Source organism: Cupressus sempervirens, chromosome 3 (genome assembly GCF_028749045.1).
Source record: "Cupressus sempervirens isolate cs-2001-9-10 chromosome 3, ASM2874904v1, whole genome shotgun sequence".
Taxonomy (NCBI): domain Eukaryota; kingdom Viridiplantae; phylum Streptophyta; class Pinopsida; order Cupressales; family Cupressaceae; genus Cupressus; species Cupressus sempervirens.
Window position 1 is genome coordinate 624,751,654 of NC_143120.1, and position 26,049 is coordinate 624,777,702.

Consider the following 26,049-nt stretch of genomic DNA (forward strand, 5'->3'; position numbering starts at 1 on the left):
TTGGAGAATTTTGTGCCACTAATATGACAATCAAATTTAAGGAGTGTTTTATGTTTTCTCAATATTGTGTGATCGTGTAAAAGAGTATAATTCTCCCTACTTAGACTATCGTATCTTCAAAAATTGGTGATTGTATGACACGCATTGAATTTGAAGTCACTCTTGTTATTTTTAATTCATTTCATAAAGTGGTCCTTGCTATAGCTACTTACCTAAATAATGAGGAAAATATGTGTTTTTAAAGGTTAAAGGAACAAATTCCTACTAATATTGAGGAGATTAATTTTATTGTAAAGGAGGTGCAATTTAAGGTTGATAATATTTTTCATAGTACTAGAATAAAAATATTTTATGATCATTACCAATTCTTTGGACAATTTTATGCCACTAATGCATTCACCAAATTCATAAATATTTTATGTTTGCTATATATTGTGTGATTGTTAAAAGGAATAGGGTTCTCCCTTCTTAGGTTAGTTTTAATTAAAAATATTGAGATTATTTGCAAGAAAATTGAGGTTGAAATCACTTTTGAAATTATTCATTATTGTCACAAAATGGGTTATGCTATAAATAAATCCCTAATTAGTGAGAAAGACCATATTTTTTAATGTAAAAGTGAATAATTACTACTAATATTGAGAAGTATAACACCATCATGGAAATGTGCAAAATCTTGATGATATAGAGTAATCCAATGTTGCTTATTATATGATTAATACTCTTTTAATGTTTTAGGGTTGGATAAGGGTTCTCCTTGTATGAATAGACAATCATTCTTCTTGTGCTCTTATAAATATTCATAAGAAAATAATTTCTCAAAAGAGATGTCCTTATATTGTGTAAAGAATCCATCTCAACTTTGGGCTATTTATTTGTAAGTTTTTGTATAATCTTATTTTTTATTGGCATGATTTCTCTTTGTTGTCATTTGGTGTTATGTTGAATTTATTGCTTTATCTTTCTCTTTGTAGAAGGGTTTAAACCATTTCAAATTCCCTAATAAACTAATAAAAATCATTCCACTTATTTGGCGTAATGTGCTTGGTTGTATTCGTGAGTATTTCATCCTTGATGGAAGAAATAAAAGGGTGCACAAATTCCACTTTGTCTTCCTTAACCATTTTAGATACAAGGACAGAATTTCCTTCCCTTTCTATTTGCAGTTTTCTTTGCTCCAAAGTTTGAATGCCCATAAAAAGAAACAGTCTCAACCTATATTACATGAAGGTCTGATTTTACTCATTGAGGGTTTTTGTAAAAATAAGTCCATTGCCTCAACTCCGTCCACTAGTAAGCATACGAGTCCTAATGCTATAAAAGGTCAAATGGATGAGGATATTAAAGAGAAAATTAAGGCTAAACTGAAACCCTCCAGCTCTCAAAGAAAAATTGAGGAAGAGGATACAGGGGTGGAGAGCACTGAAGGCTCAGATAAGGATGCCCCTAAGGAAGAGGAGGGGATGGATGCTAGGGATTTTAGCTCTAACCTAGATGGTTACCCAGATTCGAAAGACAAAAATGAGGATGGGAGAGAGGAGGATACTACTGAGGTGAATTCAGAACAGAGAAAGTCTGAAAATGAGGACACTCATATCATGTCTGGGGGAGGTGATAAAGAGAAAGAAAATTTAATTGATGATCTAGCCATTTTGAGTGAGGAGGATAACATGGGGAAAGCTTCCACTCCTGTTAAGGAGACTGAGGGACATGATAAGGAGGGCCAAAGCCACCATATTCAAGCAGAGTCTGGTGAGGAGGAGCCATTGGATGGAGTAATTCATATTGATAAAGTTGGTCCCTTACCATACACCACTACTGATGACATGGGTGGCTCCTTGGGGAGGGAAACCAAACTCTCCTTCCTTCACTCTACTAAACAAAAAGCTGACTCTTTCCTTCAGGTTGATTCCTGGTTATATAATGAAAATATGGGGCTGAAGAAGAAAGTGGATGCCTTGAAACAAAAGTAGGAGGCTGATCGGGCTATTATTCAACACATAGAGGTGCAAATGGGAGATATCCAAAAAGAACTAAAGGATTATGAGAAGAATCTTAGAGTGCTCATCAGGGAAAGTGGAACAAAAGTGGAGCAAGTAACCTCAAGCATCTGTGCAGCTGCGGTGACACTGGGCAAAAGAGTTAATGAAGGTACCATATCTTTGGAGGGCCCTAGCAAGAGGACAACATAGAGTTCGAGGAAGAAAGCTTTGATTGTTGTTGCTTCTTCAGTTGCTAATTCCATCCAGAACACAACTAAGATTGGTAAGGAGGCTGTGAAGATGATTACGAAACTGCAGTAGTTTCCTGGGTCTTCTTTTTTGGTCGGGTTCCTGTTCTAGTCCTATTTTCTGGCTGGTTCTTCTAGTTCCTGGGTTTGGTCCTATTTTTAGGCTTTTAGTTTATTTTGTATTGTCGGTTCTAGGTCCTTGTAAAACCTGGGTACTTTATCTAGACTTTTTTAGTGGTTTTAGGTCCCTGTAAAAATTGATTTTGGTTCTACTTTTCAGTAGGTTTATGGGATCTTTCTTGTTGGATGGCTTGATTTTTCCTTTTTTGAGGATGTGAAAGTGTTTTGGGGTCCCTTCAAAACCTGTTTTTACCATAATCTAAAACCTAATAAAAATCATTCATTCATCTTTATATAAGAGAAGATTTTTTTTAAAATTAAATCAACTTATTATTTTTAATTTTTGTATATTGTAAAAGTATTACATGTGTCTCATATAGATAGACTTTTTGAAAACATTTTTATTCTACAACATCAAAATTATGAAAAAACTATTCTAGACCAACAATATCTAGAGTCTTGTTGATCTTGTTACATTTCTACCCAGAAATGGCTAAACTAATAGTCTTATAAATCACCTCCTTGTTAATCCTCTCACACTCATCCATATGTCATTCCAAGAGCTCACACACTGATGGGAGATACTATCTTTGTAGCCCATCATACACTCAATGAAGGGAAGAAGTGTATCATCTTTGTCTATGTACATGACCATAGGATTAGTCTTGATTTCATCCTCAATTTTATCATACTCAATGATGTACCTATCCCCCACATCATTAAGTGAGCAACAAGAGAGAAATAAACTTTGGTAGAAATACTTTTGCAATTAACAAGTGGTTTGTGAAAAATGATATTGGCCAGAATGAAGTAATTAAGGTCAAACTTAAGCTTTTGGATTATTAACTAGAGAAGCACATGTGACATTGACAAGGAGACAGTGTAAAAATGATGAATCCAAAATTCAAGGTGATCCCAATTAATAATCACACTCTCAAAGGAAACTAATTTGCAAAAATGGTAGTTAGTTTTAATAATATTGAAGATATGGGGGTACCTCCACATAGCCCTCATGAACACAAAACTTTTCAAAAGTAGGTGGATAATGTTAAGATTTTTGTTAAGGTCCTATATCATCCTTATGGAGTTTTTGAGGGTCCAGTTGCATGGAAGGTGACATGTATAGAGGTTGAAAAATATATCCAAAAGGTTACTTATGAAATAGAGGTGAATGGTGGGCCCTTTCCAATCAAACATAATGTTCGTTAAGAGCTACATGTAGAAGGTGACGCACTTATGAGTGGAATAGGAGATGAGCCCATCAATATAATTATTGTTCATGTCCATCTCATAAAACCAAGAGCCAACTCAACATCAAACATGGAGGGTAGTTTATTCTATCTTTTAAATTAAAAAAATATTGGAGCAAAGGGGTATGGACCCATCACGCCAAGTTCAAGGTAAGGTCTAAACTAGTGAGGTTAAGTATCATGCTAGCCATTAATGACATCAACCTCCTCCTACCTTATGAGGTTTTGGGTAGGCTTGGGAAGTAGGTTGATTTCTCTCTAGTAGTTGAGGTTAACAAACAACAAACCAACACCAATTATAGAATAAACCACTAAATTTTCCTCTTGGTATGGTTGTCTTTCACCTCTACAAAATTGTGAAGGAGGGAAAGAATGTCATTGAGGATGGTATCCAATATCTACCCATCCTTGGCATGACCTTTAACTATGTCAATAATGACCATTACCCCTCAATATCCAACTTCATGAGACCCTTCTCAATGCAAAAGTTCAATCCCTAGAAGAGGGCCATACCCTCTACTTGTTTGATAGTATGGTCCCTAAGAGGACCAACATATGTTTTAATTAGGTGACCTTTATCATTGCATATAATACCACCCCTAACCTCAATTATACCACAAACAACACCATCAAAATTAAGTTTGGTCCATAGAGGCTCTAGAGGGGTCCATTTAGTGGCCTAAGTTTGGAATTCAAAGTCGTCAAATTCGGTGAAACCTTTGTAAAATTTCTAGTTCTTAGCATTTTTGAGGTCAAAAACCTTGGGGGATACTTTGGGCTCTTCCAGAGGAAGATTGAGAGATTCTTGAGAAAGAGCCTAGTGTGACTATAAAAAACCTCAAGAGAGAATAGCTCCTTGTCATTGAAGATCCTTTTATTGCGCTCTTTACAAATGCTCCAGTATATGTGAGGGTAGATATGTTACTAGAGAAACTAAAGTAAAGGTTGTTGGGAGGGGGGATGTCATCCCATAGTGAATTTTTGATTTTTCTTAGAAAACACCCAAGGGAGGTTTATCTTGTCAAGAATGAGCTTTGAAACCATAATGGATAATTTAAAGTGCAAGAAGAGGTAGTTACTGTTTTCTTGATTCTTTAAGAAAAGGAAACATATGTTGGCCACACTAAGCCCATGTTTGGTTAGGTTGTCTAGAGTAAGAAATTTACCATGAAACATGATCCACCAAAAAAAGTTCACTCTAGGGAAGATCTAGTTTTCTCATAGTTTCTTCCAACAAGAAGTATCCACAACAACCTTAATAAATGAATTGTATGTTGACATGAAAGTGAATTCTCTATTTTTTTGTAAGGGACCATATGATTCTACAAGATTGGTCAATGATAGGAATTTTGGTCTTATGGAGGAGAGAACTAAAACCAGAGGTTAATACCATCAAGTCATCTTTACCAACCAAAACATAATTGAGGTCCACCCACCTACCATTAGAGATGTAGCTCTCAACTAGAGAGAGAGAGAGAGAGAGAGAGAGAGAGAGAGAGAGAGAGAGAGAGAGAGAGAGAGAGAGAGAGAGAGAGAGAGAGAGAGAGAGAGAGAGAGAGAGAGAGAGAGAGAGAGAGGATGTTTTAGAGAGGGGAGATATTCATATTGTTGAGAGTGATTTTTTAAGACATATATTTGTTTAGGGGAAACAAGGAGGGACTTTAATAGGGTTGTAGATCTCTCTCTTTTTTGGATCACTGAACCATTCAAATATGCATGTGAAGGAACGATGGGAATTTCCAAATATGATTCCATTAATGATCCAAATTAAATTAGCTAGAACAAAAAGGAAGACAAGCACCAATACTAAATTCAAATTATAAAGGGGAATGCAATATAAGGAAATGCACTCTTTGGCCATTAATAGGATAATGTGAATGTGTAATTGAACCAATCACTTAAATAATGTAATTATAGATGATATGTGCATAAAATTAGAGCAACTAAGCTGTAGATCTAGAGTAAAGGTATGAAAGAAAATAGAATATGAAAGAGCCACCATAAATTCATAGAGGAAGATATATTTTAGCTCCAAAAGTCAAGGATTTGAACTATTTTCTGAATATCTGGCCCTAGATCTCGGTATGAAATGATGAAAGGAAAAAATAACCATTAATCTCCTAGCAAGAAGAAACTAAAGGACCAGGTTGACTTCGAATGAAATTTTATGACATAGTTGACATAGTCTAGTGATTCTATAACAAACTTCTCCAGAAAGCTTCTAAGGAGTAGGTTTCAAATCTATAACCTCCAACTGATATCTTGCAAATAAACATAGAAAAGAAGGGTTTTTGTGGTTGGGTTGGATGAAGGCTTGTCTTGGTCAATCCCAAGGTTAAGGAATTAACCATAAATGATAAATATAAATTTAAATGAATAAAAGACAAGATAAATATTAGGATTCACCTTGCTAAAAATTCTTATCAATAAGGAATTTGTATGTAATGTATTGTAGATCTTGAACTAGGAATGTAGGGTATCTCCACACATAGAAATGAATCTACCATAATCCCATAATGGTGCATGTATGTAAGTGTGTATTAATGAAGAATATGATGAATGCTTCAACATAGATCTTCTCCCTTGATGACCAACAATAAGCTAGATCTTGAAGACGAAATGCTCACAAAGGATACTTCAATGCTAGATAGAATTCGCCTTGCTTGAATGCTTGATAATCTTGAATAATTGAACTCCTTGAATGAAAAAGGTAGAAATATTTATTTGAGAGCAAGAGCTTAGATTACTTGAATATGCAATGTGAAAATGAAGCCTGAAAAATCCTTATATATGGGTTTTTGGGCAAGAGAAAAATACAAGATGATATGAGAGTGAAATAAAACTAATTAAACCCACAAGGTCTTTTGGGCGCTGAGCCCCAAAACCACCTAGGACTAGGTCAACCTAGTCTAGAATTGGTTAGACTAAGTTGACTTGGTTCCTGTGTAGAGTGTCACTAAAAGAAGAGGCACATACCAAAAGAAATAGGGAGGAAAGAGGAAAAATATAGGCAAAAAGGGGATCGAGTATAGGGACATCTATGGTCAAAAGAAAACATTTATAGAAAGGGTGCTAAAAGGTCTTAAAGGGAAAGTGCATCCATTTTAAGATAGTACATTTAGTCCCCACTTTAGTATGAGTATGAGTTTCCTCAAACTCACTATAAAGTAGATCAAGAGAAAATAACTAATCTTATCATGATCTAAGAGGCAAAAAAATATTAGGCCCCCAAGAGACTTGAGTCTTTGTCACTTCTAGAATCATAATAAGAGAGATAAGCACTACAAAGGGTGTAGCTACTTACACAATAAGGTTTGTGTACCTTATTGTGAACAACACAAGAAAAACAAGAGGGGTAAGGGACTCTACAAAAGGGGGATGGCATTGAACGATTTGGCAAGTGTGTGTAGCATGCTAGTCAAACCATAAAATGTTAACGAAATGGTCTATTAAGTGTGGGTGGCATGCTATTAAACCCGTAAAAAATGAACTAAATAGTCTAGCAAGTGTGTGTGGCATGCTAGCTAGTCCCAAAAAAAAGAATCAAAAGCCACCCAGGCATAAGAATGTGTGTGTGTCCTTATGGGATCAAAATAAGACCAACTTTCCCTATTGTTAATAGTAAAAGAAAGGATCCAAAACAAGGATTAGGCCTCCTGAATTGTCAATAATTCAAAGAGAGATCCCAAAAGAGACCAAGCCCTAATGAATTATCAAAAGTTCCAAGAAACTAGAGAGAGAGAGAGAGAGAGAGAGAGAGAGAGAGAGAGAGAGAGAGAGAGAGAGAGAGAGAGAGAGAGAGAGAGAGAGAGAGAGAGAGAGAGAGAGAGAGAGGTAAACATGAAATAACAATGCATAGATTTGGGAATTAATCATACCAAGCACTAAAGGATGAAGTACTCCAAGCTATACACAAAATCCATATTTTTACTTCATGGTCAAAGGATGAGCATAGAGTACACCCCCACAATAAAGTAATTGCAAACACCTCAATGGGAGCAATGACATCAATGAAAACATACATACATCCACTAAATAATGTTTTTACTATGAGATGTGTTCAAGAAGAGAAACATATCAAGGGAAATGATAACATAAAAAAGAGAAAGAACAAAGGGATCTATTGACTTTAGGGCTAGTATGATCATATGATAATATGTAACATTATATCAAGTATAAAAATATCATCATTCCCTAAAGGAATTAGAACTATGATACAGTGGAGGAAAAAGACACATAAGAGATACAAAGAAGAGTCATTTTGGGTTAATAGCAAGGAGACCAAAAGGAATTGGTGCTACCATATGATCATAAGAAACCAAGAAGACTATATAAGAACATTGGTATGAAAAATAGCACAAGTATGACATAACATGTAAAAACATACAAAATAAAGGGATACAAATACAAGAATTTATATGATAGGGTGATCACTTTATCATCTTGTTCTCAACAAAGAAACATGGATCATCTAAAGCAATCAAATAAAATGTATAACAAAAATACAACATGGGAGAAAACATAGTTCATAAGATCAAAAATTCTACCATGATAAATATAGTCCTCATCAAGCATTCTATGTACCCCCTCCTATCTTAGTCCAAAATACTAGGGGTAGGATGGTGACCTGTGAGGGGAACAACATCCATCACAGTAGGAATCATAACGAGTTCTAAGTAAGGAATTTGGGAGTCACTATGATCATTACTATAAGTGAGTGTAAGCTATGTAGAAAGAATGTTAGGAAAATCATTATCAATATCAATTAATTCTTCATCACTACTAATATGTTCATCATCTAAAATATCTTTCATATCAAGGTTAATAGAATCTAAATTATGAACATAACCATCATGTTTATCCATATGCATAGTGTTACCTTGTTTAAATTCCTCCAATGAGTCACACATGATTTGATCAAAGGAGGGTAAAGGTTGAGAAGAAAGAAAGTGAGCTTTAGCCTTAGCTTTAGCTTGATGGTTATTGTGATACTAATGTGCATGTTGATTACGAATAGTCTTATGAGATAATTGCTCTATATAGCCTACACCAGATGTGTCATGGGGTCTTCTTTGTGATCTCATGAGCTCTTCATAATATCTTACAACTTCTCTAGGTTTGTTCAAGCTTTCAATAAATTCCTTTTCATGTTTAAGTTCATTATTCAGATGCTCATTCTCAAATATATGTTTAGCAACCCTGCATCTTTTCTATTGAACTCTTGAGTTGTAAGGAGCATTCTGTTGGCCATATCAAACTGATTTGGAGTACAAATCTTTGCACTTCAACATTCTTGTCATCAAGTCTTGTAGATATATGATCTTTATCCTATTTGGATCTCTTTTTCTTTTTAGTCACTTCACATAATCCTATTAACTATATTTCATATTCTCTATTTTGTGCTCTTACTTCTTCATTCAGTGTGTTGTTTCTTTCCAATATGTCTACTATTGCTTTACCACTTTCACTAGAATTTCCATTGTCAAGTAGTCCTTCAGTATCCTCTTCTTGATATAGGATACCATTCTATTGGATAACCAATTCATTTCTTTTTTTCAAGGAATTATTTAACTCCTCTCTTGCTACTTCAAGCTGCTATAGTATGATCTCTATGTTAAGCTTTTGATTCTCAATGATCTTTCCCAACTTATAAGCCTCCATCTTCAAGATCTCAACTCTTAATCTGTTAGACTTCTTTTAAGAGAATTAAGATTTGATATCAATTGTTGGAAGTTTATTGGAAAATTAAGTTGCTGAGAAGGGGGTGAATCAAGATCTACAAATTTTTTTAACTCTTGAAAAAAAACTAAATGCATTCACCATTAACCCATCTCATATTAGTATCATGAATCATATAACCACAAACTAGAATAGATCTAACTATCCATCACATGTCCATAAACATGAAAGTAAATGTAAACACATAACATTGAAATGATTTGGTTACCAAGAAACCCTCCAAGATAAAGGTGAAATTGGGGTGTGTATGACATCTACAAATCTTCTCTACTACAGTAATAAAGTGTGTCTATTAAGGCTACAATTTTTTATCACTTCTAGTGATCTACCTTATGAGGGGTCTTCCTTTCCAAGAGCTTATAAGACTTGTTTAGTCTACCTTGATTAAAAGATTTAAAGTTACAACTAAGTAAGCACTCTATTAAGATATCTAAAAAGGTCTGTTATGACTACTCTGTTAAGAGATTTACCCAGATCCACTTGCTAGAGTGTATCAATACCTGATCCTTTGGTTAGCACTCTGATGTTAGATTATAGATCTCTTCTTTCCAAATTTGATTTGATCTCCTTATTTGAGAAACTCTATTATGTCCTTCACTTCTAGGTTGCTTTGTTTGATCTCTACTTCTAAACATCAAACATAGCCTTCCTTCACTCATATACTTTTTCTTTTCTCTCTCTTGATCCTTCTTGCACATCTATTGATTTAGGGTTTCAACCCTCCTTAAATAATCATCTGGAAAATGTTGTATATCATAATCAATGATCCATGTTTCTCCCTTTTGACACTTATTCTTTCTATTTTTATGATTGGTTACATTGCCATCATAGGGATTAATAACCTATGATAAAACATGTAAACAAATCCTAAGTTGTTGTCTCTACAATATTTAAATCATGTATAGAAGTTGGCCAAAATGGTTTACATAAGTGTTTGTGCCATCACAAACACATATGCCAAAACTGGTTTACTCAACACTTGAATACCTTGATGTTCAGTCACAACTAATATTCACGTTGTTCCTCAACTTTTGTATGCTCAGCACTAACTGTACGACTCGACATGAAGTGACTTTTCTTAGCTCAACATCTTCTTTCTTTACTTGACATAAATTGGTACTCAACAAACTAATACTTGCTCAACTCAAATAGAAATATCATAAAGTCTAGAATCATAATTCAACCTTCATTCGGTGGTTTTGGTTACAATGATGACCAGCCAACTCTACCTAGGAAATGACTAAGTGTTTGACACTAATAGGCAACATGACTTGGAGATCAATTCTTGCTTCCTATGTGACTCCTTCCTATATAGATCATAATAATTAATTCCTCCCAAAAAGGTAATGGGATTGGAAATAGGAAAGTTCTCCAATTCAAAATGCAGTTCATGTAGAATATTGGTATTGAGGTTGATAGAAATTAAACCCTTAGTATCTTGTACAAAATGATGATGTTAGATTGATCAATCCTAATCACCTTGCCAACAAGTTGAAGAGCATGTGGGATAAGATTACATAAATAGGACACCTAAGATTTATAGTGACAAACCAATGTGAGATAAAAAATGAAAGGACCTCTTAATTAGTAGCATTAATGGCCCATGGAATGGCGTGAAAGTTGCAAGGACCAATTTTATGGTATTTTCTATTGACAATGGCCTCCTGTGAGTTGGAGTTATAGCCCTTTTGCAACATACAACATAAAGAAAAATGGCAAACCATCTTTTGGCCCCAAATGCTTTGGAAGCAATCATTAAGGTAGTACTTGGACGAGAGTATGGAGATATCCAAAGCAACAAAGAAAATAAAAATACTTCTAAGCTTAGATTTTTTATTCTCTATTGCTATAGAAATTTGTGCGTTAGGTTTAATGATAATTTTAAGGGAGGAAGGAGCCTTATCTCCATCTCTTGGAATGACAACATCTTCTTAGTTTGGTGAGACTTGGTAGAAGAATTTAGCTCCTTTTGAGAGGGTTTGTTCATTTTAGATGACCTATTTGAAAGTGGGGGTTCTAGATTTATCTTCTTTCCCTTCTCCATTAATAGGTGCCTATATTGTTGTTGCAAATTCTATGACCTAGAGAGAGGATTTGGGAACTAGGGCTTTCAATGACAAAGGAACATTGGGGAGAGTTGTTGCCTAACTGAATGATGGGGAAACTATTTTTTGGATCCTTTTAAAAACTCCTAATGAACCTAGCAAAGAGGATGTCATTAATGTTGCTTGGCCAAGAAGGCTCCTAGTAAACACTACATATGAATATAATAGAGCCTATGTGTAACTCGTAGAGTGCACCATCATCTTTACTAAAAATATTTAAATAATATTTGATGATTATTATTGTAGGTTTCTGGACTCAATTGTGTGTGATTTATTGTTAGCATCAAAATTTGGGACCGCACTTTGTAATCCATCATTAGGATGGAAGATAGCAAGAGATGTATAGCAAATAGTGAGTTGCATCTCTAGATTAACTCAAGAGATGATGATGGATCACAAAGTGTGATCCAAAATGTTGATGCTAAAAAATACATATGTAATAATCTGGAAACCTATGATAATAATTATTATGCATTGTGGACATATGACAAATTTATGATTTTTTTTATTTTTAATGAGATTTTACAAATTTTTGAATATATAACATTAATTTCTTACCAACAATTAGACTAATTGTCTATTTTCTATGTACAATCTACTTTAAAAATGAGAGTTTTTGTACCTATAATATTATAATTGCTAGAAAATGAACTACTCATAAAAATAAAGTAGTGAGAGTGTTGACTACAATAATTTAGAAAAAATCCACAATTACAAAGTGGATAGTGGTAGTGGTTGGTAACCAACAATCTGATGGAAAACATTGAGCACAAGCAAGGTTACAATCTACACCAGAATCAAGCAAAGCACATAGAGTATAGGGCTTGATACTAGGCAATTTAATAGTAAGCAAGAATGCTGGGCAAGGATTGGCAATTCCTTTTAAGTAAGCAAAGGCTTGATTCTCAGGTGGGTGCATTTCTGGTTCAGGTTCGAGTGTGGATGATGCTTCCTGAGCCTGTTTAAGTTCTACTAAAAGTTTATCCAAAGCACTGAGAGAACTAGTGCTAGCAGTATACTCTTGCAATTCTTTTTGGATAGAAGAAATTTCTCTGAACACATCAATTTTTACCGTATACAAAAAAGCAAGATGATTTGATAACCACTCTTTTCTAGAATTTTTGGCAAAAACCTTTTTAGCTAAAGGATGTGGCACATACTCATGTGTTGGACGAATGACTTCTTGTTCTTCAGTCTGATCATCAACAAAACATGCCGTAGCAGAAAGTTCTGGATATTCTTCTAATAGTTTCTGACGGTCAGCTTCTAATTTTACCAAGTCAGCAAACACTTTTTGATGTTGATGAGGAGTCAAAAGTTGAGCTTTTCTTGATTCCAACTGTGAAGCTTTTAGTGTCAAGCGCTCCAATTGTTGTTTAGGTGTGAGATCTAACCAATGTGGATTCTGTTGAGTGAGGGATTGACCCCAACCCAAAAAATAAGGTGATTTGTGAAACATAAAACAAGCAAAAGAGATATCAGAATCAGACTCAAAATCAGAAGCAAAAGTTAGAGAAAAATATTCTTCAGGCTCTGGATTCTGACTAATTTGGCAAACTTGCTTGTCATCTGGAGCTTCATCTTCACTGGAGCTTTCTGTAAGCAAAATATCTTCAGAATCTGAAGGTTCTGAAACAATTGTTAGAGGCAAAGTATCTAGTTTAGCTTCTGTGAGAGTACGAACTCTTTTGGAATTCTTTTTTCCTTTATCCAGACATTTGTTAGCATAATGTGCTCCTTTAGAAATGTAACAAGTAGGAGTAAAATCCTTTCTGCGAACTTTCCTTTTATTTCTTAGAAACACTTTTTTATGCTTAGATTTTTTGAAAGGCTTGGAAGAAAAGGATTTCTTCTCAGAATAACCTTTAAATCTCCTATGAGATTTATGTGTTTTCTTATGTTGAAAACACCCATAACTATTGGCTTTACAATGACACAGACCTATTTTTAAATAAGGCAGAACTTCTTTCTTTTTCTTTTTGGTCTGTTTCTTAGTACATAGATCACTATTGATCTCCTTAATAAATTGGACCAACTGAGGGAAAGTGACATCATTAATTGTCATGTTAGGAGTGTTGAGGATGCTATTTAGAATTTTCTCCCTATAGAAAGACTATAACTGGATAGGGAAACCTTCTAGAAAAGTATTATACATCCACACATTGTTGTTGGTTTGTCCTGACTGATAAAAATTAGTATATTGCTCACTACAGTAGGCATCAAAATGTTTCATATCGCAAATGCAATTTTCCTTAAAACGTTTGTAGGCAGCTCTTTGTTCGTTATCATGCTAACTAACAAACATTCTATACAATGCTTCACATACAATATTGGCACCGCTATTGATGAGATCTTCTTTATAAACAGGTGTTAAAGAATCCCATGTTGATTGGGCTATACCCGTTAGTGCATTCAAAGCTTTTCTAATTGCTCGATCTTGAGAAAGATTGGATGCATATGTGTCATTGTAAAGCAAATAGTTATGGGTGTTTTCAACATAAGAAAACACATAAATCTCATAGAAGATTTAAAGGTTATTCTGAGAAGAAATCCTTTTCTTCCAAGCCTTTTAGAAAATCTAAGCATAAAAAAGTGTTTCTAAGAAATAAAAGGAAAGTTCGCAGAAAGGATTTTACTCCTACTTGTTACATTTGTAAAGGAGCACATTATGCTAACAAATGTCCAGATAAAGGTAAAAAGAATTCCAAAAGAGTCTGTACTCTCATAGAAGCTAAACTAGATACTTTGCCTCTAACAAATGTTTCAAAACCTTTAGATTCTGAAGATATTTTGCTTACAGAAAGATCTAGTGAAGATGAAGCTCCACATGACAAGCAAGTTTTCCAAATTAGTTAAAATCCAGAGCCTGAAGAATATTTTTCTCTTTCTTCTTTTGATTCTGAGTTTGATTCTGATATCTCTTTTGCTTGTTTTATGTTTCACAAATTGCATTATTTTTTGGTTCGGGGTCAATCCCTCACTCAACAGAATCCACATTGGTTAGATCTCACACCTGAACAACAATTGGAGCGCCTGACACTAAAAGCTTCACAGTTGGAATCAAGAAAAGATCAATTTTTTACTCCTCATTAGCATCAAAAAGTGTTAACTGACTTGGTAAAATTAGAAGTAGACCGTCAGAAACTCTTAGAAGAATATCCAGAACTTTCTGCTACAACATGTTTTGTTGATGATCAAACTGAAGAACAAGAAGTCATTCGTCCAACACATGAGTATGTGCCACATCCTTTAGCTGAAAAGGTTTTTGCCAAAAATTCTAGAAAAGAGTGGTTATCAAATCGTCTTGCTTTTTTGTATACGGTTAAAATTGATGTGTTAAGAGAAATTTATTCTATCCAAAAAGAATTGCAAGAGTATACTGCTAGCACTAGTTCTCTCAGTGCTTTGGATAAACTTTTAGTAGAAGTTGATCAGGCTCAGGAAGCATCATCCACACTCGAACCTGAACCAGAAATGCACCCACCTGAGAATCAAGCCTTTGCTTACTTAAAAGGAATTGCCAATCCTTGCCCAGCATTCTTGCTTACTATCAAATTTCCTGGTATCAAGCCCTACACTCTATGTGCTTTGCTTGATTCTAGTGCAGATTGTAACCTTTCTCACACTCAATGTTTTCCATCAGATTGTTGGTTACCAACCACTACCACTATCCACTCTATTTCCCATTCCAACAATCCTATTCGTTTTTAAGCCACTGTACCTATCCAATTCCAGTCTCACCAGTATATGGCGATGTTTCTCCAATTTTCAGTTGACCAATATGATTATATCATTGGGAGCCATACTTTGGAACAATGGAGTCTCTATACAGTTGGTTTTCCCAGCACTACGCTTACTTTTCAATTTGGGACTATTCCCCAAATCAATGAAAGTTGTGCCTATTCACCTAAACTGGCTTTTCCTACTCCTCCAAAGCCTCTTTTGCCTGGTTCCCGTGTCTGGTTTGCCAACTAGTCTCTTTCCACCCAGGGGGAGTTAGAACAGATTCAACAGGATTTTTCTGCCACTGTCCTCACCAAAGATCTGCATAAATATCAGTGCAATTTTGAATGCTCTTTGCCTCTGAAAAAAGATGAGAATGGAAAAGAACTTTTCCCTAAGAGCTGGGCCAATTATATTGTCTTGTCCCGCAATGAACAAGAATTATGTGAGAAAGAAATTATTGATTTATTGCAAAAATCTATTATCAGACCTAGCACTAGTCCATTCTCCTGCCATGTTATGTATGTCTTGAAGAAAAATGAAAATGGAAATGAGATAGCTGAAAAATGTCTGGTAGTTGATTATAGACCCTTGAATGCATGTCTTGAGAGTAATCAACATCCTTTTCCTAACAAGGATTATATTTGGAAAAGAATTCAAGGATGTAATGTGTTCAGCAAATTTGATTTGACTAAGGGATTCTGGCAGATTAAGCTCAATGAAAAGGATAAGTACAAATCTGCATTCTCTATGCCACAAGGACTATTTGAATGGAATGTTCTTCCATTTGGAATCAAAACAACACCTTGTATTTTCCAAGGATTCATGGATCAAATCTTTGCACCATATGCAAAATTTATCCAGCCATATATAGATGATATCCTCATTTTTACCCAAGATCATAAATCACATATGGAGCATTTAAAGAAATTCTTTTCTATTTGTCAAACTCATGGTCTGTGTTTGAATCCTACAAAGCTTAGTTGGTGCACTGAAATTTTGATATTTATTGGTACAAGAATTGAGCCTAATGGTAAGCTTTATCCTAAGAATCATCTATTGAAAGAAATTCAAAATGTTGAGGTTAAAGATAAGAAGAGTTTACAGAGATTTTTAGGCATGGTTAATTATATTGCTGGCTATTTTCAGAATATTGCAACAGCCAGAAAAAAGTTAAATAAGTTGCTTTGAAAGAATGCACCACCCTGGATAGCCAAGCATGATGAAGCAATTCAAAAAATTAAGAAACAATGTCAACAGCTACCACCTCTTCACATCCCAGGAAAAGGTAAGAACATTGTGTAGACAGATGCTAGTGAAAATGCTTGGGGTGTTGTACTCCTCGAACTTGTCTTAGTCAATGGTAAGATGAAAGAAGAAATTGTTAGATTTGAATCTAGCATTTTTAAAGGCTCTGAGTTAAATTATCATTCTACTCATAAAGAGCTTTTAGCTGTTGTTAATGCTTTTAAAAAGTTTCAGTTATTCATTGGTGATCAAAAGTTTTTCTTAAGAAGTGATCTTCAAAATCTGGCCGGATTCTTTAAAAAGGAATCCAAAAACAAAGTTGTTCGAGCTTGTTTGCTCAGATGGGCTCAGTTTCTTGATACTTTTGAATTTGAAATAGAACATGTAGAAGGTACTAAGAATGTCTTGGCAGATTTTTTCAATCGAGAAGAATGTCAAGAAAATCATGTTCATACTTTGAATCAACTTGTTGTCACAGTTGATGGTGTTCAAGTTTTGCAACCCAATCTGCGAGATACACTCACAGATAGTCAACAAGATATCTTGTCAAATCTGCATATCAAAATCTATGCTAAACTAGGCCCATGGGAAAGATATGCTCAAGATCGTCAAGTCATACTTGAAGAAAATGATCGAGGAAGACAGGTAGAAGCATATCGACAACAACTATTGCAAAATGTTCGTAGTGTTCGAAAAGGACATCCAGATCAACAAATAGTTCAACAGCCTAACTTGGTGACTGAAGTTGAACGAGATCATACACAAGTGATAGATCATATGCATCAAATGTTTCAGCATCTAGCTCAAATCAATCCTGAAGATGATCGACTACATAATGATAGGTATCATGTTCTCCTCCATGAATTTAATCAAGTACTAGCTCAAGATCACCATGTTCATATGATTTGTGAAAGAAAAGAAGTTTATACATTCATCAGTAATGTGCCCTGGGAAAACAATCAATTCTCTATGACACAAAAGATCTATCAAGAACAAAGAGATCTTCACTTTGTTGCATCCAGGAAATTACTTACAGACTCTATCATTCAAAAAGAGCCATGTCACCCTTTTGATGATGAAATTTGAACATATTTGGCTCATACTGCTACTAGTGCCACACTGTTTGAATGGTCGATTCATATCTTGAGTAGTACTCATATTCCCAATTAATGAAGATGGCTAGCCTCAGGAGACCCTTTTGAAATGTATTTTCGAGGTTTGTATCCTCACTCTCATGCCTTGATGCCCACCGAGGTAAATTATGGTTATTTGCATAAACTGGATTTTTATTCATATATCTCTAACCCAATAAACCAGTTTATTTTTTATCAATTTGGCCAAGCCCTGTGCAATGTGACACTATTGAGCTGCACAATCTTCATCATTTCACCACTCAGCACAAACCCCTCTGGATGTTTACTAAATTCACTACTCTTCCTCACATAGTAGGTGTTGGTACCAGTCAACCTACAGCTTATGTTCGCCTTGATCGTAGCATCCTGTGGAAGGAAGAATCTATTGAAGACCGCTTAGAACGTCTATGGCAAGAAAATCATCCATCTCCTTCCAGCTCAGAAGAAGGATATGATCCTGAAGCTGAGTCACCCAAAAGGCGCAGATATTAACCTAATCAGTGGGGATGTCACTGATCTGAGTCACTTAATCCTCAGAGAATAAAGATTAAGCATGGACCCTCCCATGGTATAAAGGAGGTCAGGTTACACCTCTAAAGTAACTACGAGTTATCTTTCTCGTGTCAAAAAGATGTGTGTAATAATGAATCTCTTGTAAAGTTACTTTAAAAGATTCCTTTGTGATAAGGTTTCGAGGTGTCTGGACATGTGTCCATTTTCTATGGATGGATTTTAATTATTGTAAACTCCCTTGTATTGTAAAAGTCGGTGCTCATCCTATATAAGGGCATCCATTTCTCTATTTGGGGGGCAAGAGGTTCTGAGTTCAAGTTAAGTTCAGTCGAAGTCTAGAAAGCTTTGAGTGTTCAAAAAACATTTCAGATGGAGATAGAGAGTATGCTCTCTTCCGAAATGAAGATCAGAAATCAGGCTGTCTTCACTGAAATATGTGTCTATAGTGTATAGATTTTCTAAGCTATTCTGTAATACATAAGATCCTATATATGTGGTATCAGAGCCTGGTGTTTAATATATATGCAATCTTTTGTAATTCTTGAGTTCCTTATCTGGATTCTATTCTGTCTCTTTGTTGTTCTGTTTGGTCAATGTGTGAAGTAAGTCCTCGTTATCTAGCCATGTGAAAGACATCTTTGAGGTAGGCAAGGTAGCATAGCTCATACCGTTTTGTAGAACAAAACAGGATGGCATAATTCTAGCATACTGAGAATGATAACAAGAATTCGGAAGATTCACTTGTAATTCTTAGCTCTGTGTTTGATACAATACATGATGTCAATATAGATGAAGATAGCTTTGCATTTGATCATGGTAAATTTGAGCTTCCATCTGAACGTTTCAAGTTACCATCTAAGAAATGGACTGAAATTTATGATGATCTAGGGTTTCTGTCATATAAGTCTAAGTCTGTATGTAAGCTCATTGAAATGCAAGTAGTTGTTAAGAATGACCAGCCTCATAGTTTCATTAACCTATTGACCAATAAAGAAATCCAAGGTCTCGTCAAACAGGCCAAACAAAAAAATGGTTTTAAGTATTTGCATATAGGTCATATTGTTGCTGGTGTTGAACCCTTGTATCGCAAAGGCATTCCTGCCATAGTTATCATGACTCTCCTTGATGTTAGACATAATCATTATACCGATATGTTAATGGGAGGCATTTCTGCCCCTATGGCTGCAGGAGCCACCGCTTTTGATGTTGTTCCAAATTTTGCTATAAGTCTTCTTGATGACCATTTGGATAAAATCTTAATGTTTCAGTTTGGTACCCAGTATTTAGATATGAAACCTGGATCAAGAACACATGCTTTGTTCTTTTCTCTATATGGTCGTTTTTTTAATACAATGGTGCCCATTGTTAAGGATCCTAGAGCAGATAAGTCTAAAGCCAAGTATTCTCTCCTCTGGCAAATAGAATCTAAAGGTGCCCAGTTAACTGTGCCTCGCATGATTAACTTAACTGATATCAAAGTTTCCAAAATAATGGATTATAGATGTTCGAGCACTTAAGCAATTGGATGCCCCTCGCAATTTAACCACTATTGCTAGTGTGCAAGAAACCGCTCATGAAGCTCGCATATCCTTTGATGATAATAATCTTTCGAGCTCATCAAAATCTGCATATCAGAATCTATGCTGAACCAGGCCCATGGGAAAGATATGCTCAAGATCGTCAAGATCTACAAAATCAGCACTAGGTATTCTCTCCTCTGGCAAATAGAATCTAAAGGTGCCCAGTTAACTGTGCCTTGCATGATTAACTTAACTGATATCAAATTTTCCTTGCATGATTAACTTAACTGATATCAAAGTTTCCAAAAGAATGGATTATAGATGTCTGAGCACTTCAGCAATTGGATGCCCCTCGCAATTTAACCACTATTGCTAGTGTGCAAGAAACCGCTCATGAAGCTCGCATATCCTTTGATGATAATAATCCTTCGAGCTCATCAGAATATATGCTGAACCAGGCCCATGGGAAAGGTATGCTCAAGATTGTCAAGATCTACAAAATCAGCACTAGTGCAGTCCGCCAGTCAGATAACTATACAACTCCCCTCTTATTATTCTGGATATTATTTGTTTATTTATAAGAAAGCACGAACGATGTGGGATTTGATTTAACTTCATCACATCTTGAAAATGATCCTCTGTTTTAGTTTTCAATGCGTCTTCCACCATCATATGGGTTGCACTATACCCCGTCTATACAATATTATTCCAATTTTGTTGAATAGAATAAAATGATATAATGTGATTAGCATACCATGAATGCTTTGTGATAACATTACAACTTTGACTCCCACATTTCAACACTGTTGATATCCCCAGTGTTAAAGAAATCCCATCGTCTCTACCATATTTTTTTTTATTTTCATGTATTTCTCTCGTGTCTGAAAGAGAAACTGATAGCCGTTTCTGAACATTTTCAAGTAAGAATATTTTAGAGCGCAATAAAAATGAGTGATACATAAAATGGACTGAAATTTATGATGATCTAGGGTTTCCGTCATATAAGTCCAAGTCTGTATGTAAGCTCATTGAAATGCAAGTAGTTGTTAAGAATGACCAGCCTCATAGTTTCATTAACCTATTGACCAATAAAGAATCCAAGGTCTCGTCAAACAGGCCAAACAAAAAAATGGTTTTAAGTATTTGCATATAGGTCATATTGTTGTTGGTGTTGAACCCTTGTATCGCAAAGGCATTCCTGCCATAGTTATCATGACTCTCCTTGATGTTAGACATAATCGTTATACCGATATGTTAATGGGAGGCATTTCTACCCCTATGGCTGCAGGAGCCACCGCTTTTGATGTTGTTCCAAATTTTTCTATAAGTCTTCTTGATGACCATTTGGATAAAATCTTAATGTTTTAGTTTGGTACCCAGTATTTAGATATGAAACCTGGATCAATAACACATGCTTTGTTCTTTGCTCTATATGGTTGTTTGTTTAATACAATGGTGCCCATTGTTAAGGATCCTAGAGCAGATAAGTCTAAAGCCAAGTATTCTCTCCTCTGGCAAATAGAATCTAAAGGTGCCCAGTTAACTGTGCCTCGCATGATTAACTTAACTGTTATCAAAGTTTCCAAAAGAATGGATTATATGTTAGGATAAACCACGGACAGAAATAAAAACTACATGCAAATATAACCAATAACAGAAAATAATAGAACACACAGAAATGAACACAAGGCACCAAGATTTAACGTGGTTCACCCAATCCCTGGGCTACGTCCACCAAACAGCAAGTCCGATCTTATTACAATCCAGTGATTACAACCTGATTACAATCCGTAATCCCTTACAGCTCAATACCGCCGCAAGAACCAATTTCGTATCACCACATATCAAAAATACCCAACCCTAAGCCCTTTTTATACAAGTATTAAACCGCTTTAGGGTTATAACATGTCGGCCATATGTCGGCCATAATATGTCGGCTACCATGTCGATGTCGGCTACTTCCAAAAAAAATTTTTTTTTCGGGGCGATGCCCCGAACCCCACTATTTATGAAGTATGTACAGTACTTTCCTGATCAGTCACCACAATCTAACAATCTCCCACTTGGGGACTGATCAGGCTCCACACTAAACAACAATCTCCCACTTGGAGACTGATCCTGTAGCAATACAACTACCGCATGGGGCTCCCACTGGATCAAACCACCCTGGACTCTGCTGTTCTTTTATTCACATTTGGTCTAAAAGACCAACTGAAGCTGAAGAGGAGTTCAGCTTCTCCCTTGTGACAACCTTTGTCAACATATCTGCTGGATTTTCATTGGTATGTATCTTCTCCAGCTTTAACTGTCCATCCTCCAAAACAGACCGAATGAAATGGTACCGCAACTGTATGTGTTTGGTCTTAGAATGCAGAGCTGAATTCTTAGCAAGATGAATGGCACTCTGACTATCTGTGAACAAAAAATTATCCTTCTGAGGATGTCCCAATTCTTCCAAGAAGAACTGAAGCCATATCATCTCTTTGGCGGCCTCTGTAGCAGCAACATACTCTGCCTCTGTAGTGGAGAGAGCGTTAATCTTTTGTAGCCTAGAAACCCAGCTCACGGCTGCCCCACCAACAGTAAAGACATAACCTGTAGTACTCCGCCTGGTATCAATATCCCCAGCCAAATCTGAGTCAACATAGCCCTGTAAATCAGTAGTAGAGCCCCCAAAGTGTAAACACTTATTGGATGTTCCTCTCAAATATCTGAGAATCCACTTGACAGCATTCCAATGCTCAAAACCTGGATGACTCATATACCTGCTAACGACTCCCACTGCATGTGCAATATCTGGCCTAGTGCATACCATAGCATACATCAAACTTCCTACAGCTGAAGCATAGGGTACCTTGGACATCTTATCCTCCTCTTCCTGTGTCTTGGGACACATCTCCTTAGTCAATTTCAAATGACCAGGTAAAGGTGTGCTGACAGCTTTAGCATTCTCCATAGAGAAACGTTGCAACACCTTCTCAACATAATCAGCTTGAGATAGCGTCAATGTTCTGTTCTTCCTATCTCTGCAAATCTTCATACCAAGAATTTGTTTTGCTGCCCCCAAATCCTTCATAGCAAATGCATGTGCTAATTGGCGTTTCAGCCCCTTAATATGATCCATGTTAGACCCAGCTATAAGCATATCATCAACATATAAACATAAAATAATGTAGCTGTCATCATCCAACCTCTTAAAATAAACACAGTAATCTGAATGACACCTATTATATCCATGCTCATGCATAAAACTGTCAAATTTCAGATACCATTGCCGAGGTGCTTGCTTCAGGCCATATAAACTTTTCTTCAATTTGCACACTAAGTTCTCCTTACCTTTGACCTCAAAACCCTGTGGCTGAGCCATATATATTTCTTCATCCAAATCACCATGAAGAAAGGCTGTTTTAACATCCATCTGCTCTAAATGCAAATCTTCAGTAGCCACAAGACTTAAAACAGTACGAATAGAAGTCATTTTAACAACAGGAGAAAATATTTCATCAAAATCAATTCCTTTTTTCTGTGCAAATCCTTTTACAACTAACCTGGCCTTAAATCTTTTCTTACCTCCTTCCTCTTCTTTCAACCTGTAAACCCATTTATTCTGTAAAACCTTTTTACCTGCAGGCAACTTGCACAAATCCCATGTCTTATTTTTCAGCAAAGAGTCCATTTCATCTTTCATTGCAGACTCCCACTGAATCTTAGTATCCACCTGCACAGCTTCATCATAACTTGCAGGTTCACCAGCATCAGTAAGTAAAATAGAATACAAAGAGGGAGAAAACCTTTGTGGAGGTCTAATTGGCCTTGTTGACCGTCTAACATTCACTGGTGTATGTGGTATTCGTTGTTGCGGTTGTTGCACATCATGAGGAATGGCTGGAACATCAGCTTTTGGAGTATCATCCAGCACTACATAATCATCTTCTTTCTTCTCATGTTGCTGCAACAGATCTTTGTACAACACTTTTTCATTGAATATGACATCCCGGCTTCTTATAATTTTATGATTTTCAAAATCCCAAAGCCTATAACCAAATTCATTAATGCCATATCCAACAAAGACACATTTCTTTGATTTAGCTTCTAGCTTGGTTCTATTTTCAGAGTCTATATGAGCAAAAGCTTCACAACCGAAGGTCTTGAGAAAAGAATAACTCACCTTCTTGCCAGTCCATTCTTCCTCTGGAATACCACAGCCCAAAGGAGTAGAGGGACCTCTATTAATCAAATATACTGCAGTATTGACAGCCTCCGCCCACATGTGTAAGGGCAACCCAGCATGCAACCTCATGCTCCTTGCGCGCTCCATTATAGTCCTGTTCATGCGTTCAGCCACTCCATTTTCCTGTGGAGTCCTTGGAACAGTTTTTTGTCTACGAATACCATTAGTGGAGCAATAATCTTCAAATTCATGACTGCAATACTCACCACCATTATCAGATCTGAGACATTTTAATTTCTTACCAGTCTCATTTTCAACCAAGCATTTCCATTTCTTAAAAGTTTGAAATACATCAGATTTCTGTTTAAGGAAATAAACCCATACTTTTCTAGTTGCGTCATCAATAAATGTAACATAATAATGAGAGCCACCAAGGGAAGATACCTGAGCCGGTCCCCATACATCTGTATGCACAAGTTCTAATTTCTCCTTTTTGTTTTCCTTCCCTGTCTTTACAAAACTCACTCTCTTTTGTTTTCCATACACACAACTTTCACAGAAATCCATATTCACACATTTTAGACCTGGTAAAACTTTCCTTGAATGAAGTACTTTCATACCTTTCTCACTCATGTGCCCAAGTCTATTGTGCCACAGCGCTGTATCAGAATCAACAGCAGCTATTTGTTCTCCCTGCTCATCTGCAGTAATTGTTCCTGAATATTCATTTTTCTCTGAAACAATCAAAGTAGAAGGAACAATATGACCTGTACAAAGATATAAGGTGCCTACTTTCACACCTTTTGCTACTACAAGGGAACCTTTTGAAACCTTCCAATTTTTATCATTAAAAGTAACTACACAACCCTCATCACCGAGTTGCCCTACTGAAATTAAATTTCTACTTAGTTTTGGAACATGTCTTACCTCATGTAGTAGCCAATGATTCCCATTCTGCAACTTAATCTTAATTTTTCCCTTTCCAACAATCTGACAGGGTTCATTATCCCCCAAATAAACAAGCCCAAAATCCCCTTGGACATAATCAATGAAATAACCTCTATGAGGTGTAGCATGAAAAGAAGCACCAGAATCTAAAACCCATGAATCATCAACACTCTCTAAAGACAGAAGCAAAGCATCCTCTTCGGATTTGTTACTTACCACATTTGCCTCTTTGTCTCCATCTGATTTATCTCCTTCATTTTTCTTTCGAGTCCAGCAATCTTTCTTTTTGTGCCCTGGTTTCCCACAGTACCAGCAATCATTTGGTCCTCTCGATTGAGACCTCCTCCCCTTTGACTTTCCTCTTGATTTCCCACGATTTCCAGAGTTACTTCCTCTTTCAGTCGTTCTGCCCCTGCTTTGTGCATTTAAAGCACTTCCTGATGTAGATCCACCTGAGGATTTTCTACGAGTTTCCTCACTTAAAATAACACCAATCACATCATCATATTTTAGGGTACTAGATCCAGGAACAGAATTACTCACCGCCATTACCAAGCCATTCCAGCTTTCAGGCAAAGAACACAAAATCAAGAGAGCCCTAATTTCTTCATCAAAATTGATACCCACAGAAGATAATTGACTAGTAATAGTATTAAACTCATTTAAATGATCTGCAACAGATCCACCTTCTGCCATTTTCATATTAAATAAACGCTTCATGAGAAATACCTTATTTGAAGCGGAGGGCTTTTCATACAGTGTCGCTAGGGTTTTCATCAAATCTTCTGTCGTCTTTGCTTTTGTAATATTAAATGCCACCGATGGTGCCAAGCATAACCGAATGCTTCCAAGTGCCTTTCTGTCCAAAAGATCCCATTCAGCCTCTGACATAGTTCCCTGATTCTTGGCTTTTCCTTCCAACGGCTTCCACAAATCCTTCTGATATAAATAGTCTTCCATTTGCATCTTCCATAACTGGAAGTTCTGCCCATTAAACCTATCAACCCTCAGCTTACCATCATCTGCCATTGCTCCCACTCAACCGTGAGACTCCCACTTAACCGTGAGACTTTCCTGCAGAGGATAACTGAGAAACAACTAGGCTCTGATACCACTTGTTAGGATAAACCACGGACAGAAATAAAAACTACATGCAAATATAACCAATAACAGAAAATAATAGAACACACAGAAATGAACACAAGGCACCAAGATTTAACGTGGTTCACCCAATCCCTGGGCTACGTCCACCAAACAGCAAGTCCGATCTTATTACAATCCAGTGATTACAACCTGATTACAATCCGTAATCCCTTACAGCTCAATACCGCCGCAAGAACCAATTTCGT